Source organism: Pangasianodon hypophthalmus, chromosome 8 (genome assembly GCF_027358585.1).
Source record: "Pangasianodon hypophthalmus isolate fPanHyp1 chromosome 8, fPanHyp1.pri, whole genome shotgun sequence".
In the NCBI taxonomy this organism is placed as follows: Eukaryota; Metazoa; Chordata; class Actinopteri; order Siluriformes; family Pangasiidae; genus Pangasianodon; species Pangasianodon hypophthalmus.
This window is the reverse complement of record NC_069717.1, coordinates 15,343,565-15,357,246: the sequence shown is the minus strand read 5'-3', so window position 1 is coordinate 15,357,246 and position 13,682 is coordinate 15,343,565. Positions and strand designations below refer to the sequence as shown.

At 38.3% G+C, this 13,682-nt stretch overlaps 1 long non-coding RNA gene across 1 annotated transcript; it reads right to left on the bottom strand.

The window, feature by feature from the left end:
• Positions 1-702: 702 nt before the first annotated feature.
• LOC117597798 (uncharacterized) lies at positions 703-12,122 on the bottom strand. Its single transcript, XR_004578565.2, has 3 exons — positions 11,384-12,122; positions 11,029-11,119; positions 703-2,845 (listed from the first exon to the last, which is right to left on the bottom strand). It is a non-coding gene; the product is annotated as an uncharacterized LOC117597798 (long non-coding RNA).
• Between the last annotated feature and the right edge of the window lie 1,560 nt (positions 12,123-13,682).

Genomic DNA, 13,682 nt, shown 5'->3' with positions numbered 1-13,682 from the left:
TTTATGTGTGGACCTTAAGCCGCCAAGTTTCCCTCCCTGACATGATAAATGCTGCTTTGATATGAAATGGAAGATGCAAAACCAGTTTCCATGTGGCTTTGGAGCAAAGGGAACATGCATATAGTTGAAAAACTGTGGATAATGTTACAGCCATATATACATTAATATATATATATATATATGCACAGTCAGGTCAGGAAGTATTTGGACAATGACAGAGTTCCACAAAAAATATGGCATTACAGCCATTTTAAGCAAAGTACTTCCATTTTCAGGGGCTCAAAGGTATTTGGACAATTGACTGACAAGAAGTTAATTGACCAGGTGCGGCCCATTCCCTCGTTACTTCAAGACAAATGAAGCAGATAAAAGCTCTGGAGTTGATATCAGCTATTGAGTTGGCATTTGGCAGCTGTTCGACAATCCATTGTGGTGGTGTATAAAGGCAAAATCACAAAAACTCTGTCATTGTCCAAATACTTCTGGACCTGATTGTATACATACACACACACACATATATATATATATATATATATATATATATATATATATATATATATATACATACAAAATTTCCCTCTGCATATAAATAAATAATAAAGTCCATACCTACCCCCTACCCATCTGTTTAATAAAACATTTAAGGTGGTGTGAAGCTTTGGACAGACTTAGATTTGTGATCCAACCTGAATAATCATCTTTGTAGCCTGTAGATTCAGGGTTATGGTATCTTATTCCTTTTCTTTGCAACTAAAAGTCTGAAGTGCCAAAGCTATGTGTTGGGGCTTGTATGTGCATGTAAGTATTGTCTTATCTTTCTAGCTATTTATTCAAGTCTCTGTGTCAAGGCTTCTACCACATCTGCTCATCTATAACATGCTATCAATCCTATGTCAATCAAGTTGGCACCAGAATGAGGATTAAAATACACTGATTACAGGTATTAGGAGTCTATTCAGGGATATTTCAAAAGCAAACTTCACTTTTAATGTCTTCCATCCCCAGGCCACATGTCCTATTAATCAAGCAATACTAAGCACCGAAACGTTTAATGCTTGTTTTAACCTTACTACTTGATATTTATGATAATAACTCCCATCTGCCAAGCAAATGTATCTATCTTTCTGATTGTTTGTTAAATAGGACTCAGGATTCACAATTAGAGCTTTATATGTAATCTGAGTTTACATTTACATTTACTTTTTTTTTTTTTTACTTGGTAGACAATTATAGCCATGGTAACTTACAAATGAGTCAAAATACAATCCAAGCATGGAGCAGAAGCAGACAATGACAGAAATCCTTCAAGACTACACATCGGTTTACCAAAAACAAATACAGTTAGCTAGTTGTAGGAAAACAGAGAGCCAGAGAACATGGTAGATATGAAATTATTGTATAAACTTTTGAGTAAAATTAATGAGTAAACTTTTAAGGTAATCCTGTATTAATAATTATAGGATAGGTCTTAAATTCCCGCATACTTTGTGTCATGGGCTGTTACACAGTGGGGGTCAACTCATAGGACATCTGGTGTAAAACTTTTACTGATATAAATAATGATAATATTAAAAAGTCAGAGCATCACTTTAATTGTTTGTCATTCTGACCTTGTTGTCCTCTACACATCTCGTATCAGAGTTTCCCTCTGTGCATCACACATACAGTAGGTTAGAATTTTAGTGCTAATACTCAGGACTGCTAGTAACAGAGCACTTAGTTAAAGTACAAATTATGCAGTCTTCAAGAAGGCTAAATTAGAGTAATATATAATAATACAAAATAATAATAGTACATAATTATTAGGAGCACAGTTTACTAATCACCACAAACATAGCACATCTGAGATGTACGTATATGAATTAAAGTGAAAGCACTGATGAGTGATGTGCGTCCTCCTGCTTGCTATGGACTACGGTGTGCCTGTTGCTCTTGTCGATGGTGGAGAGTATGATTATTCTGAGTGGTCTTGGGACTGCTCAACACTCTGTGCAGCAATGTGTCTGTGCTCACTTTGTGGCTCCATGGTGTGGCGTTCTGAGCAGTGTTGCCCGGTGGCATTGTGGCTGTACAGGCTGTGTGAGATTATGAGCAGATATTCCACTGAAATTAGATCCCAGAAGCTTTTGGAGGACTCTGTGTTTTTCTGTGTTTGTTTTTTGTAATTGTAAAGTGACCATGGGTGTGAGAAATGCACTATATAAATTAAACATATTATTATTATTATTATTATTATTATTATTATTATTATTATCACTATTGATGAGTTTCTGCATCAATCTTAAGTGACTTCTTGTCTTCCAAGAATTCTTGAAAAGTGTAAGGAAAGCACATGTGAAAAGAGGACCAGCACCATACAGTGGTGCTATCACCAATCACTGTTTGCTACCAAACACATCTTAGTGATCAGTATGCAATGCCATGAATGCCATAAATGATTCCTTGTAAGAAGATGAACTTCCACTGGCCAGTCAGTAGACGAGGACCTATAACTTCCACATTTGGATCATTACTGCAAGCGGATTTGGTGAGCAGTATAGAGTTGTGAGATGGCGAGTATCTGGAAGAGACCTGAGCTTCCTGTTTTCATACAGAGCAAATCTTGAGAGTTTGAGAGCTTAGCTGGTCATCAATCATTACCCCAAGGCTCCTGGTGGACCTTGATGGTAATAATGACAATGAGCTGAGCTGGACAGTGGAGGAGGGCTAAAATTTAAGGACTTGCTGTAATGACAATTGTAATGACAGGCTATGATGATAGGTTGAGCTGGAGTGAGAGTGAACCTTCATCCAGAATGTGATGTCTCTGAGGCAAGTTGAGATGTCTGCAAAGATGAGGTGTCATCTGCATGGAAGGAAGAATTGTATGTCATTAGTCTTGCAGTGGTAAATGAAACTGTGAAACTAAAAGACTGGATGAAAAGGAGTGGTTCAGTGATCTTGTACTACCTTCTACAGACATACTGATATTAGCCATTTCAGAACAAAGGCAGACATTCAGGTGGTGTATCCCCAGTACTCTCAGCCTGGTCATTTTTCCTGGGTTGTCTGTTAAGTCTACATCATGGCAGTCCAGAAGTCAAAACCCACTCAAATCAGCTTACGGCTTAGGTTTCGTCAGCACAATAATGCCTAACACCACACGAAGCATTCTATTACACAATGGAGCAAACTTGTTAATTACATTTGTTTGGTTTGCTGATTTTGATGTTTTCAAACATCATTTGCATTTTCTCCTGATCTAATTTTCATCCTTTATAGCAACGTTTATTGCTTGTCTGCAGGTGGTGTTGCAAAAAACAAGCAGCCCAAAAGTGGATATTATATGTGACCATCTTTTTTTAAAACATGATTTTAACAACATTTTTAGAGCTGAGTTAAAACGAGATTCAACACCATGCTTCCATTGCTGCTTCCGTCCATGCGTTTTAAAATATCTGCACCAGGATACTCTATTTCATCACTCTGTTTGAATGAAAAGCTGTTTCTGCAAGTTTCTCACATCCTCCAGTGCCTTCAGGCCTGTTGCTGTTATATCTATTGGAAATCTGTCATCACTTGCAGGGTTGGTACATTACCAATAGCAGGTGGTGCATCGGCTAGGCTGACTGGCCTGGGGCTGATGGACACACAGAGAGAGGTGTATGTTTCTAAATACCTCCTGTTTTCCAAAAATATCACCATCAAAAGCATTTGACTTGCTCAGACAAGGCGGTTTTATACAAAAGTGGTTTCAATGTCTCTAGTGAGGCATCATCAATGCTCATGTATTATTAAAATGTCCAAATATTTATCTTAACGTAGAGAATAGTTTAACAGGTGATGGAAAAGCCATGCTGCTAACCCACTTTTAAAATGTTATTCTGTCAACAAAGTCATTCACACAAAAAAAATATCAAACATACAAGCTATAAAGAAGGCAAATTATAGGTACTTCATAGAGGTTCACTTAGTGGGTGTGTGTAATAACTGACTGAACAGACACAGGACACAGCAGTGAACTTCCTCTCAAATGTTCTCCTGTGGTTAAGCTGCATGTAGCTGTCAGGGTGTGGAGTTCAACACAACATAACTTCCCCCAATCATATCAGCCAGCTAATCAGCACCACCATTACTGAACAATATTCCTCTCCCCAGTCATCAGGAATTAAAGCTAAGCACTTTTCTTCCCCCAGTCTGACTTGTAACACTTTACCTGTGGTGTTGGTTCTCTTCGATCAAGCAAGACAGTGAGGCGTTAAGAACTTAAATCAGGCAGGAGACACGCTGCACAGGTGAGGCAGCTCTCATTGAACTGATCGTTAGTGTTCACTGCTATGTAGGTGATGGTTCAATGCCAGTCACTCTGGAAGTAGCTGTTACGTCACCAAATCCTCCAGTTTAGCTAAAGGTATGTGTGACACTGTTAAAGCTGCTGGAGATGGACTTTAAAACAAATCATTATGTAAAGTCAGGAAGAATGCATAGGCTCCTCTTTCACTGATGAAAAACAACTGAGAAATGCTGTTCTTCTTCTTCTTCTTCTTAATAATAATAATAATAATAATAATAATAATAATAATAATAAAGTAACATTGCTTGTAATTATTATTATTATTAGTAGTAGTAGTAGTAGTAGTAGTATTGTAATTTTTTATGGCTTTCATAAATTCATGTTTGTACTACGAATTGTATCTAGCAAATCATTCATTTCTTGGTTGTTTCACAAAGCATGTCTGTTTCATTCATTTCCTACTCTATATTTCAAAAGTATTCCATGCCAATTTTTTTCCCACTTTTTAATTGAACTTTCAGCATTGTCTAAACATAAGAGGCCTCGGTCAGGGATTTTCACCCTACGTATTGCCATACAGTTATACTGAAAAATCATTATAGTCTGCCAGCATATAATGAGAAGCAAAAGTGTGCATTTGTTCACTGTTTAGAACAATTTCATATTGCACAAAAGAATATTGCACTTTTATCAGTTTCAGAAGTACTGAGGTGTCCTGCAATAGTCTGGAAATGTCATGAATGTCTATGCACAGAAGTGCATTTCAGCTGTTTTACATTCTGAGTGTGCTGCAGCCAGAAAGAAAAAGTCTTCCCACAGAAAATAGCAACTTGGGGTGTGAACTTAGAACCTGCGATTTGTATGACACATTCTGCTCATGTATTGTGCTAAAATGAAATAATGACTTATTGTGGGTGTGGCATGGGTGTGCTCCAGCTAACTATTATTTCCACGGAGTTCTGAGACACATTCTCATGATAATTTCATCTCAGTCACAACCAAAATGTCTTTGTGTGCACATTGTGTCTGTGCAAGTCGTCTATGCCATTTTTAATTCTGTTTAGTCACTGGCATCAAAATGTAATAAAGTACTGTGTTGTGTTTTCTACTGTGAGACCCATTTTCAATGTTTAGTGAAAGAAAAATGTTAAAATCAATTATTTTTTTAACCTGACACTCACTGGCTATGGATCATTTGCTCTGAAAATTTGCTTATTATTACTGAACGGCCCCTGTGCACCCCTCTACACATTTATATTACATACATGGTGGTCAGGTCTACTGGACCCACGAGTAATGAGAGTGTAGAACTTTTGGGTAAATTTAGTTTAAAAAAAAAAAAAAGACTCCTGACCTTTACTCTGTCTGTATAATCAGGGAGATTCTTCATGTTTTTGTGTCTGTCTTTTTCCCCACACTCTCTTTCATTTCTTGTATGTGAAATTACACATACATTTTGAAACTGTTACATTTCAACCATGAAAATTTCTGTTTCTGCATTCCTGCATTCTATTTTACACACACACACACACACACACACACACACAGAAATAAACAAAGTAGCAAAAAAGTTCTTAAAGCACAGAGAACCGGTCTACTCTGCATTATCCCGCATTCTACTCTCCCTGTTGCCTGTGTATCTACAAAATTTCACATAGGAACCTGCAAAAAATAATATCATTATATTCTCTCAGCTGCAAATTGGGGGAGGGACATAAGATATAAACAGCTCTGTGTTACAGTGTATCACCATAGTTAGTCAATATGATAGAAAGAATCTCGGTTCAGCAAGTCATTTTAGAAGAGTTTGAAGCAAATGTGGAAGGAGTTCCCTTCCTGGAAGATGAAGAACGTTCTGAGCATGAGGACCCTGTCTTGATCAATTCAGTTTCTGGCAGTGAATTTGAAGATGGGGATGACCATTGACCATCAAACCTTCCACCAGCACCAGCTCACCTGCAGCTTACTAGAGAAGAAAGTGATATCTAAAAATGGTGACAGAGAACGATCTCCTCATTCTAGGAGTGAGCCACCAAGAATGGCTGTCAACGTGATGAGTATGAAACTGGGACCAGCATGAATGGCTATTACACAAGTGCAGGACAGTAAGTCTTCTACTGTGAGGATACAGTACACATGTACCAAGTGCAAAGTGTGTATTTGCAAAACACACAGTGAAAATCTGCCCAACATGTGCATGTGTTCCACAGGGCACCTTTATCATTCAAATAAAATGTTGTATGTGTAACTGACCATTTGAAGTTGTTCTGATTAAATTTCAGTAGTGATGAAAACCTTGCTTTATCTGTATTTGTTCAAGATAATAATTTGCATATCACTATCTTCATTTAAAGGGTCTATAAGAAACAAGTTAACACAGCTTTATTAATCAATAAAGGGAAACAGGTACATATTAAGCACATATTGTGTTTGTACTGCTTGTAAATGAGATGAAGTAAATGTATCTTGAGTATTTCTGCATAACTTAATATGATTGTATTGATTTAAAATACAAAGAATGCAGCCGGACTATCAGACTCATGAACACTGGGTGTGTAAGAAAATGTGAACACCACACAGGAGTTAAATAATTACAGGCCTTCCTGTACAAGGAGTTACAAAGAGCAAAAGTATAGATGCATGAAACATTAATGACAAATTATGGCAGGGAACGGTGCTATCAAAGTCTAGCATGATGTGGATAAGGTGTTTGTCTTGGCTTCTTGGAAGAATCTTAATGTTCTCACTTTAAAGGGATGTGGAGTTATAGATATGCAGGAGATATGTATGATGAACCACTGATCATATCAGACCAAAAAATAATGTGATCCACCACTCCATTTCTTAATTAAATTGAATTTGGAGATAATTCCCTGGGTTCTTAAAAGGAAATTTTGAAATTAAATATAAAATGTTGCACATAAAAAGAAGCACAAGGACATTAAAGAAAAGGTTTGGTATTGCATTGTTCTCACTTGACCTTACAGCAATGTGCTTGTAGCTTAGCCCTAGAAATTGCATTGTGCTGCCTTCAAATGGTCTGACTGGGCATAATTTGAACGCTGCCTTGAAAACTAAGGAAAGTTATCAGTATTCTGCTGACAGAATTATGAAGTATTATAGAATAAATTATAACAATATACCATTATAATCACATTTGTATGTTATTTGCTTTTGATCAATGATGTATTGTTTTAATTCCATGTTTGAACCAAGGCAAGGCACAACAGATAGTTTATCATGGAGAAGTAGTCAGTGCGAGAAATCTAAATTTGTATTAATTACGGATTATTCTTCTTTGAGAGGAACTGCAATAAAAGCTAATATTCTTTTGCTCGCCTACTTTGAACAGGGTCACTTATAAATGTCATCCTGTTGATGACTGGATCATTTATTTAATGAAGTAAGAATGGTAATATAGCAGCTTCTGTATGTACATTTGTTTTATTGTAGTGAGACGAGTCAAGATAAACTCTCCATTTTATCCCAGGGACACTGCGTGTGAGGTGGGAATACACCCTTGATTGGACACACACATTCACACATTCATTCACACCTAGGGGAGTTGCCAATCCACCAACTAGCATGTTTTTGAGAGGTGGTAGGAAACTGTAGAACCCAGAGGAAATTCAAGCATGCTTGATTTAAAGATATTCTGTCCCTTTTTATTTAAAAATGTCACAAATGTCACAATAATGAGACCTTGAATAAATCCATTATGGAAGATCTAGTAGCTACCACTGCAATAGACAATGGTGGAAGGATGTCACTTAGGTATGGTTTGGTGTCTGATCTTAACATAGATCTAACTGGCCGAGATGTCTAGTCAAATCCACTATGAATGGCAGCATAATCAATCATCTGAAAAAAATCTGATTATGAAATTACAAGCTAACGAAGACTATCACAAATCCAGTATTGCAAACCCAAGATAATAATATGTAATTAAAATGGAATATGTTTTTCATTCATTCACCTTCATTTAGCAGTAATCATTTTATCTTGGTCAGGTTCATGGGGGATCTGGAGCCTATCCTGGAGACAGTGGAGGCGAGGAGGGAACACACCCTGGATGGGACACCAGTCTATTGCAGGGCACCATGCATACACACAATCACACACTCATTTACATCTAGGGGCAATTTACAGAAGCCAATATATCTTCTGGCATTTTTTTGGGAGGTGGAGATGGGAGGAATCCAAAGAACCTGGACAACCTGAAGGAATCCAGGCAAGCCAATTAGGGGTGTCACACAATACTGTTTGTATCTGTATCTGTGTAGTACTCCAAATATCCTTATCTGTATTTAAATATAAACCCAAATCAGGTGTGGCCTAAGGTGGAATATGCTTTCAAATTAAATATGAACCCTGCCTCTACGCCTCCAGTGGAGATGTGGAAAACACTGGGAAAAAAAAGACGAAAAATGCCAGCACTGTCAGCTTGATCTGTAAATTCTGGCTAAGACAGTTCTTCAAACTCAGCTCCATCACTTGATTTCATAATTAATCTCAACTAGAGATGTGTATGGTACTGTTATTTTTGCCACGATTTTTTCTAATGATATTCCCATTTAGTTGGTTCTATTTCCCAAAACAAACTAAACAAACTAGTACCCCAATTTAAACCATCGTGACCTGGCAATTGCTAAAGATGAATGAATAAATGCTGTAAATATATCACATTCATGTTAATGAATGTGGTCTTTCTTTGTCCCATGTGATTCATGTCTGAGCGTTTGTTTGTGCCCACATGAAAGTAAAAACCATCCTTGGTGATGAAATTGGAGCTTTCTAACAAGTTTTCTAAAAAAAAAGAAAAAATGAATAGCGTGCCACCTATACATATCTGTATTTGTACCTGTTTTGATACATTATCTATTCATTGCATATAATGAATGTATACAGTTGTGGAAGCAGGGGTGTAGGCGAGTGCTGGTTTGTGAATGGAGGACGGAGCTGGAGAAGGTGAGTGGTACACACCTGTCGGAAATTTGGCTAACGAGTGTTCTCTCTTGCAGTGAGTGATGGAGAGCATAAAGAGGAGAGAGATGAGAGCCTGAGAGAGAGAGCTGAGCAGAGCAGAACCGTGTGTGTGCGTGTGTCTCTGATCCAGCACGCTGAAAAGCGAACGTAAAAGTTGAGAATAAAGCCCTTTTGAGTTATCCCAAGCCTGCCTCCTGTATCCTCATCCTCGCTCAACCCCCAGTACGTGTCACAACAGTATGTACTCACAAGCCCCTTTAATAGGAACACCTGTACACCTGTATCATCATGATTTTATGCATTACACTGCTGCCACATGATTGGCAGATTGGATAATTGCGTGAACAAGCAAGTGTACAGGTGTTCCTATAAGTGGGTGATGAGTGTATATTATATATATAATCCAATTGCACTTCCCTCCACTTCATTTAATATATAACCAACAATCACTACTCTCTCTCTCTCTCTCTCTCTCTCTCTCACACACACACATACACACACACACAGGGGTCAGCAGTAAGGAATATAAACAGCTGGAGAAGCTCAGTTGCATAATGAGTGCAGTGGTAATCCCTTTCCATGCATCACGAGCTGACATACAGAATCAAACTCCATTATTCCAGGCCAAGTAAGCATTTAGTCTGCAGAGGGATTGCACTGTGGGCAAAAAGTAAGACTTGCTTGTGAATGTTGCAGATGAGTCCAGGGAGATTGTATTAAATGGAGAGAAATGATATCTGTGCCTCTGAGGGCCAGAGTGTAGTGCTGACATGGAGCAGCTGTAAACACAGACATGAGTTAATACATGTGCTCAGCTAGATCAGTGCATGTAGTTTCATTCACACTCACTGAGGTCCTAATAAAGATGGTAAATTTTGTCTCAAGATGTGTGTGGCTACTGTTGCTGACTGCTATATAGTGAGGGCAAATATGGTGAATGGAATATGTAGTTGAAAGAGCTGGTAAGAACAGCGGGAACCGAATTGAGAGGACAAAATTTAATTAGCAAAATTTAATAAACTTTCTGTGACATATCAATATACTTTTATATAGAGCCCATGTACTTAGTCCAGCAGAAACAGTGGTTCCTATTGAAGCTGTCTTGGGTCCAGACCAGGTGGTGGCCCAGGAAATCCACCAACGAGGTAAAGGTATTTAATCTAATATTATTATATATGGTGGTTGTCATGCATGCTATGTATATACAAGTTATATGTTACACACACTTTCAAGCACTAGTAATGTGCTAGAGTTTGTTATATCACAGACTCAATTATCATCGTCATTAACAAAAGCAGAGAATTTTAGGAAGCCTATATAAAGATGGCCAAGATGAGCAGGACATTTTCAGCAGACCACTGATCTATCTCTTTCACAAAGGAAAAAAAAATCTTGCACGACAAATTGATATGCACTTGGTTCTAGAAAAACACTTTATGTCTTATAGACCTGACAACTAATCTTTTTTTCTTCCTAGCACAGCACAATGTGAGAATTAACAGCTGCTGCGCATGCCTCTTCATGATCAACATTCAGCAGAAAGGAGAGTCTGAGCAAACATATCCAATTAGAACATCTTTTTGATTTTCTGCCACTTTCACAGCTTGGCCTAACCATTATAACCTCCTTTGGTGTAGGATGTAAGTCTGAGTTGCCTGTTGAGTTTAGTTGAATTTGTTTCTATAATACAATATCTAATACAATATCTAATCCAATATAGGCTAAGGACTGAAAGTGGAAGCAGACAGTGGAATACAATGGAGTCCTACCTTTAGCTGATGTGAGCACAAGGAGCCACTTGCTGAGAAAGAATATCTGATGTGGTGGAGTGATTGGAAAGATTCCAGCTGTCAGTATACTCTGGAAAATTAAATCATTCTATACTATAATATTTATATTTTAGGTTTCCTCACATGGATAATAGCTTGTGCAGTCATTTTGGAATAATTAAATTTTCAGCTGCAGTATTTCTAATAGTTATGTACTTGTTTAAATTTTAATGCACTGAGCAGCATTCTTTAAATATATATGAGAACAACATGATTGTTAGTTTGCAATTTGTTTCCTCTTTAACAGCATTAGGAAGTTAGGATATTTGTAGTATATTTGTCTACGCAGTCTTACTTGTATGATGCAATATCCAGAGGGTCACTTTATGGGCTGTAAGCCTTCCATTCTTTTCCCTGCCATCCTGTCCATTAATCATTTACATGAGACAATCGATGGAAAGCACAGCAGAAAATTCAGAGTGAGGCTTTCAACATTCTCTGAGGTATGCATTGTGTTGCGTTGTGTTGAGTTTTGGCTCGGGCACACAGGCTGCACGCGTATGTTTGTGTTTGCCTGTGTCTCAGTGCACTGCAGGGCCATGTGCAGAAGTGCCACCCAGATCCTCTTTCACAACGACTCCATTGTCTTGGCGAAGGCAGCATTACAGCATGGCCTGTGATTTGTATACAAATGATCACCAGCAGATCTGACTTGGGGCATTGCAATGATAAGTGCTGCTCTATAGCTGGCACAAGATGTCCTGAATAAGGCAGTAAGGACTGGATCATACAGGGATTTCAGCAATTTCAGTTGAACAGTGTCCAACGTCCCTACGCCTCTGTGTCTACAGCACATCCCTTTAAAAGTGCTACATGACTTTGAAAACAGCGTTGTCAAGATTTTACAGTTTTCCCTAATTTTCTTCATACCAGGTAAAAATGAGGGAACACTGCTTTCCTACGCTGTTGTGATAAACTACTGAATGCTTTGTGAAATCCAGCTTTCCTGCTCAAATAATGTTTGCAGTTCCATACTTATTTAATATGAAATAGATACAAACTGGTCTATGAGAAACATGCGAGAAAAGATTTGACTGTCGATCAATGGTTATGCATATAAATATGGTGCTGAGAGTAGAGAACCAGTGTTTAAATGCAAATGTACATTGATTTAAGAATTCGATAATAAAATCTCATAAAACATAAAATATGAATGTCACAGTGTTTTCATCTTAAAGCCATTCAATTTCCATTGTAAGACAGCTGGTCCAGGTTAATACTGCAGATTTCACTGCCTGTCTTCTGGAGATTTTCATGGCCTGTGCATGAGTTTTTAAGGGAAATATTACATCCAAATATTTTTATGAGATCTACTTCTTGGCAAAAAAAAAGTACAAGAAAGTATAATGCAAAATTCTGTGCTTGGGAAAAGGCTGTGATGAAGGCATCAGTGTGATGACCTCATACATCCCCCCCTGTTTCCGCTAGCTGGAGTGGAGGAGTGGAGGAGGCATGGTGCAGGCTATAATTAAGGGAGGTGAATGTCCACCGACACCCTGAGGCCTAATATACACAGCACACAGTGTGCTGATATCTACTTTTCAACAGTACAAAGCTATGATGGCATATATTCTGTTAAAAAAGCTTGGTTGTGCCATAACCATAAATCAGCTTATGAAATCTAATATCTTTAATTATTACTTGTGGCTAAGTGCAATGCAATACAGTGGAATGCAATATAGCTACAACTCCCTGACTTTCAGCTGTTTAGCTTTCATAACTCCTTTGAATATCTTTAACCTCTGCCACTGTATTTACACTGAATTCACTCTCATTTAAACACCCGTGCAGCCTACACAGCAAACAGTTCAACAATGATTTAACTGTTAGAGTGGTGAACAAACTGTTGACAGCTTGGTTTGTGTCCATATGATCTTGCATAAACATTATAGAGGTCTATTTAATCCTTGGCTTTTTGTTGTGTAATATACACTCACTGTCCACTTTATTAGGAACACCTGTACACCTGCACATTCATGCAGTTTTCTGATCAGCCAATCATGTGGCAGCAGTGCAATGCAAAAAATCATGCAGATACAGGTCAAGAGCTTCAGTTAATGAAGAAAAAGTGTGAGCTTTGTGACTGTGATCGTGGCAGGGATGTTGGTACCAGAGTAGCTCAGAAACTTCGGATCTCCTGGGAATTTCACACACAACAGTCTAGAGTTTACACAGGATAGTGCGAAAAAAAAAAAAACATTCAGTGAATGACAGTTCTGTAGGTGGAAATGCCTTGTTGATGAGAGAGATCGGGGCGAAATGACCAGATTGGTTCGAGCTGCTAGGAAGAATATAGTAACTGTTATAACCCGCCCTCAGCACTGGAGCCCCTCAGGGCTGCGTACTCAGCCCACTGCTGCACTCCCTCAACACCAGTGACTGCACAGCCACACACAGCTCCACCTGCTGAAGTTCACAGACGACACAGTGGTGGTAGGCTTCATCACCAACAACGACTAGAAGGCCTACTTAGAGGAAGTGAATATCCTCTCCACATGGTATCGGAATAACAATCTCTCCCTGAACATTACCAAGACTAAGGAGATGATTATTGACTATGGGAAGATGCAGGTGAGGAACTACAGCCCTCTGTT